Source organism: Gossypium hirsutum, chromosome A11, assembly GCF_007990345.1.
Source record: "Gossypium hirsutum isolate 1008001.06 chromosome A11, Gossypium_hirsutum_v2.1, whole genome shotgun sequence".
Lineage (NCBI taxonomy): Eukaryota > Viridiplantae > Streptophyta > Magnoliopsida > Malvales > Malvaceae > Gossypium > Gossypium hirsutum.
Genome location: NC_053434.1, coordinates 20,440,868 through 20,447,066, shown reverse-complemented (window position 1 = coordinate 20,447,066; position 6,199 = coordinate 20,440,868).

The window sequence follows — 6,199 nt, the reverse complement described above, 5'->3', positions numbered from 1 at the left end:
CAACTTTAAAAAAGTACAAAATGATAATTAAATTATTCAAAAGTTTTCATTTAAGTCACTAGGCTATTAAAACCGTTTTGTATGGCCTTCTCTGCTTGCATTGCCTGTACTAATTGAAACTTTTCATTCTCCTTTTCTACAGTTCATTTTTTTTTATGAAACAACTTTGCGCATTTAGAATTTATGAACCAAAACCCAAATAGCTTTTTTTTCTAACCTACAACAATGATGGTTAGATCGACTCGGATATGTTCTTTTACTCATCAATAGATATTGATTCACTGCCTTAATTGTCAGATCATCGCTTGGAGTTCACTAGTTTAAATTTTAAAATAAATTTAGTAATCTGATAACTTAAATAAAAACTTTCGAATGGTTCAATAATTTAAATAAAAATTTTTAAATAGTTCAATAACTATTAAAGTTGAAAAATCAAAATATAAACTTACAATAACAAGTAATTTTACCTAATATTTATAGACGTGGAAGAAGCAAATGTATAAAAGAATAAAGGAAAAAGGTACATAAGAAATCAAAATTGAAGGAAAAAGACATAAGTGAGAGTGAAATGGAATGGGAAGAGGGGGTGAACCAAAGCGTGTAATGGGACCCAATTGACATCAAAAGCAGAAATTGGAATTGACAAAGTCAAATTTAGGCTAATCTTTACAAATTTTGGAAAATAAATAATGAGAATTAAAAAACAGAGGGATTCACTACATTATATTCAAATTAAGTGCTTAAATGGTAAAACAAGCATGATTAAGCTGCACCTTAATTTCAACATTACTACAGTAACTATGTCATGTCAATTGTCAAGCACGTATATTTATACAAATACATAAATGGCGCCGCTCAGTGAAACCTCTGTCTCATTACAAAAATATTAATTTTAAGACAAGTAATTAAATTAGAAGAATATGTTAATTTTAAAAGTAATTAAATATTTTATTTTAAAATAATTAATTGAAGTATTTGACATATAAAAATATTTAAAATATTATATACATATTGTAGATAAAAAATATAATTATTTTACATATAAAAATAATAATATTTAATATAATTATTTGATTTTATAATATTAGAAATCACTATACCCATAATATAAGTGGAAAAAATAAATATTTGACATATAAATATTATATATAAAAATATATAAAAATTAGTTGATGTTTTTTTAAAAATAAAATATATTTAACATAATGATAAGTATAAAATAATTATTTTTATTATATAATTACATATTTATTATTTGATTTTATAAATAAAAGTGTTATTAATTAAAAAAATTTGAAAATAATATATTTATTAATTCAAAAAACTTGAAACAATATGAAATAAAAAAAAATACATATGAGCTTAGAAAAAGAATCAAACTTGGGACTCAATGATGAAATTACTATTATTTAACCATCTGATTAGAGGAGCTAATGCATTAAAAATATTAATTAAAAATAAGAAAAATGTTTAAAGCAACATGAAATAAAAAAAATATAAAAGTAAGTAAGAGAGAAATCAAACCCTAGACTAAAGAACAAAACTACTAACATTTAACTCTCCGATCAAAGAAACTGATGTGACAAAAAAAAACGCGTTTTGTAGAAAGCGTTTTTAGAAAGCGACGCCCCAAGGGTATGCTTTCAACTAAGAACACTTCCTGCAGATTCGTTTTATGTTTCTCTCTCTAAAATTGGTTTATTTCCCTAAAATTAAAAAAATCGACTTATTTCTTTAAATATTTTTTTTAAATCATCATATATATAAAATTTATCCAATTAAATTATTACAATGCATAGTTGGAAAAAACATAAAAAAATATTTGGATTAAAACCCATACATATACAATTATGCATGATAAGATGAGAAACTCAAGTGAACGCAATTGAGTATGATCGAAATTTTAATTTGAGTACTAATGACTCAAAAGTAAAAAATTTGCCAACCATGCTAAATTTTTATTGGGAAGAAAAATATTATTTAGTAGAATATTAATAAGTGTATTTAATAATATTGGTTGATCAAAATTATGGTCTCGAAACTATTAAAAAACAGGTTATTATATAGTCCCTATATGTTATATTAAAGAGAAAACTAGTTTTTTTTATTAAAAATTTTATCCATTTCTTCTGTTAAAAAGTTAGCATTGCTAATAGAATAACCAAATAATTACACATAGCGTGTCACATATCCCTCATTGTGAAATATAGAGATTAATTTTTAACAGTAGAAATGGATGAAAATTTTAATAGGAGGACCATTTTGCTCTTTAGTATAATGTACTGGACTAACTTACCTATTTTTTGAGTAGAGAGGACAAATTGTAATCTAACTCTTAGTACAATAACTTTTATGGTACTTTTATCACACTTAGTATCATATTTTTAACTTAGTCCATACTCTCTATCTATAGAGAATATCACAATAGTCTTATCTGAATAAAAAGCAATATAATAATATTTTAATAAAAAATATTTAGTCGAACTAGGACTATAAGGGATGGACTATGCACCCTTTTTGGGATCCCTGTGTGTCGTCTCTCTTATAACAAAAAGTTCTATTGGGCATTTTCCTGTTCAATTTATATATATTATTTAGCCTTTAAATCAATATATAATTTTACCGATCCAATAATGACGTGGGTGAAAAAAATATTGTATAACAAATATATATTTATTAAAATTTTATTGAGAACTAAATGATAAAATTGAAGATTTTAAATTCATATATATAGGTTGTTGGTTAAAACCTCATTAAATTTATTTGCACCTAGCTGGTTCTTAATTTTTTTTTTAAACTTAGTTGGTACTTGAATTTGTATTCTATCAATCAGGTTGGTACCATATGATAACCAATATGGCAGTATCACATAACAACTCTCAATATACCACGTGGCAACATAAATTAAAAAAAATAGAAAATCTTAAAAATAAATAAATTGATAAATAAAATATAAATTTATAAAAAATTATGATATATATTTAAAAAACTTATAATCTTATATAAATATATAAAAGAGCTAAAAAGCACATCTAAAATGAATCTAGACAAATACATTTGAATTTAGAACACTACCTCTCTAAATTCATTCTTGATGTAAATTTTTTTATAGTTTTTTTATTAATTTATATATTTTAATTTCATAATAATAATATAAATAACATAATATTTATAAAAAAATAAAAATATATAAAATTACTAAAAAAAATGGAATGAACCTGGACAAATGACATGTTCATTCTTGGTGCGAAAAATTATTTTTTTATTAATTTATATATTTCAAAAGCTTTTTTTAAATTTTTTTAATTTATATTTGCCACGTGGCGTGTTAGATTGCCAAGTGCACCACGAGATTGGCTAGAAGTGTCATATTACCATAAGCTAATGGTGTTAGTATGAATGTATCAATTTAATTGACAAAATATAAGTTCAGGTATTAACTGGATCCAAAAAAAAAATTAAAAACTAATTAAATAGAATTAAACAAGTTCAAGTGACCCTAATGTAATTTACTTTCTAAAATGAATATATATGTATAGTTTCACTCTCTATATCAATTTAATAAAAAACTTAAATAATAATATTGATGCATCAAATTTTCAATTATGACAAAGTTAATTATTGATAAAACAATGGCTTCTAACTTTACACACAAAATTGAAAATCTGACACAATTTTCATTTAAATGGATTTTAAAAAACGTATTTTATTGTATTGATTTTGTATATAGATTTTTTGTGATTATTCTGGATGAGATAACTTTTATTGAGGGCCAAAATGAGAGAAACCCACCTAACATAGCCCAATTACTAGTTCCAAAAGCCTACAACACCATTAAAAGTAAAAGGGTCCAAAACAATAAAACGTCCAGATTCACCAACAAACCAATAGAAACTATTTTTTTCTTATTTTTTTTATCATAAATTTTAATAAATATTAATTCCATATTTTTCGAATTACCTTATAATAAGTTGGATGATGTGTAGGGTGATTTTTCATGAAATATGTTCTCGATTTGATTCGGTTTTGAAGACAAATATGACATTTGGCCCCTAATCATATAACCTATCACCGTTCCAACCTTCACTATGAGGAGAAATAAAGACGAACAACTTGCACATACAACCCTCATATGGATAATCTGCTCATGATTTACCAGTACATCAATCGGCACTGTATCTCTCCAACCTACCTAAATTCCCCTAGAAAATCCTTTTGCCTTAATACTCCTTCACTATGTTGTTAGATCTAGGGTGTCTCCAACCTTGAGTGTTCTAAAGCAGTAAAATTCATCAATAATCAAGAAGATGGATTAACGAGCTTTATTGAGCAACGCCCAAGCTGCCTTCATTGTCAGTCTCTGCCCATTCTATTGCCTTATAGAGTTTGGACTTGAAGCCCCTTTACAACCGCCTCCACTTCTCTAAGTGACACATTGTGGTTCACGTCGAGCCTTACCTTGACTCCTTTCCCTTTCACCTCTTTTCGAATTTGTCACAGCTTATCTTTATTCTCGTATGGCGGAATGACCATCACAGACCCGTCTGGTGCACCCTTATCTTTTCCTCACAATCCAAGTTGCTATCGACTGCCATAATATTTGAGTTGGAAGTTTCTTCAACTGACACCATCATATGTCTATCTTGATTCAAGCTAGTCTCCACACGTGGACTTTGAATTGCAGTAAAGAAAGCCTTAGGAGAGTTTGCTTTAATAGATAATGAGATTCTTTGATTAAGGCCGTTTCATAGAGTGGACTATCCATTAGTTGATGTTGGTTCCATTCTAGGCCAGTTCCCTACTTGTTATTCAAATTGACCTATATTAAACAATTCTTTTCTTTGACCCAATTCACAAACTGGCTATGTGGTCAAACTTCTTACACCTGAAATTAAATCTACATTATTCCATTGCACCTTATTCAGCACTTCCCACCTTGATTAGAGGTTTCCATGTTTGATCCTTTCCTGATTTGTTTTCATACCCTCTTTTCCACCACCACCATCCAAGAGCGATAGCTCTTTCTATAAGCGGTTGTCTCATCACCTCCTCTGTTGCCACTATTTCTGCATTAGCTCTCACTGCGTACCAATAGGTAAATTTCTTCATGGCCACATCAATCGTACTTAAAGCATATATTAGGGAGTGATTCGTATTCCACTATTTGGAGATGACTCTCAATCCTGATCTATGAAATTGGTGGCTTCCTCAAATCAATACAAGTTGTCAAAGTTGTCAGAAGCATGAATCTCCCCCTTACACCACTATCATTATTAGTATTATCAATATTATCACCTTTTCTATTATATGGTCGACCGCGCATAATAAACTCTTTTTATACAATTCTATTAATAAAATAAATAATTATATTTAAACCACCACATTGAACAGATAAGGCTGAGACATTAAAAAAAAATGAAGTCCAAGACCCGACGACCAGATATTGTCCAAAAATAACCTATGGCACCTATAACAACACCTTCGTATAATCCTCCACATGCTTTAAATTTCACCATGTAATAAACATTCTCTAGTTTGACCGTTCATTCAACAATATACTAAAACCAATTTTATTTCATGTATTCTGGTTACATTTGTTTTCTCCATAAATGATTTCTCTCTAAAAGCCTAACTGAAGGTTAATTTACCCCTTTGTGACATCATCTTCAAGCAAATTAAAACCATTCTTATCCTTAGAATTCTACCTACCGTTCCAACTATTTAGCAACATGTCTCGAAATGAAACTCAATGGCCTTTCGTGTGATTCAAAACTACATCGTTGCCATCTAAAGGATCTTCCTCCCTTGACCGGAGGTTTTCAAATGTTGGATTATCATTTTTGTTTGAAAGAGCGTCTTCAAAGCTTTTGCCTATTTTTAGGACCTTTTAATTCATGAGATGATGTTAATATTACGTGTTTGTGTCAAATAAACATCACTTGAATTCAACAATAATTGAAAAAAATTATTTCTAGTTAAAAAGTATTAACAACTATTATTAGTGGGGATAAACTTGATTAAGGAATGAACAAGTAAAATGATGAAGAAATTGAAAAGATCGAACAAAAATATTTTATGTGAAAAAATCTCTCTAAAGAGGATACAAAAATAAAGAATAAAAAATATGGAGATAAAATAAAACCTCAAAACTCGAAATAAGAACCTTCGAAATATAAATCTAAAATTTTCTCAAAGCTTA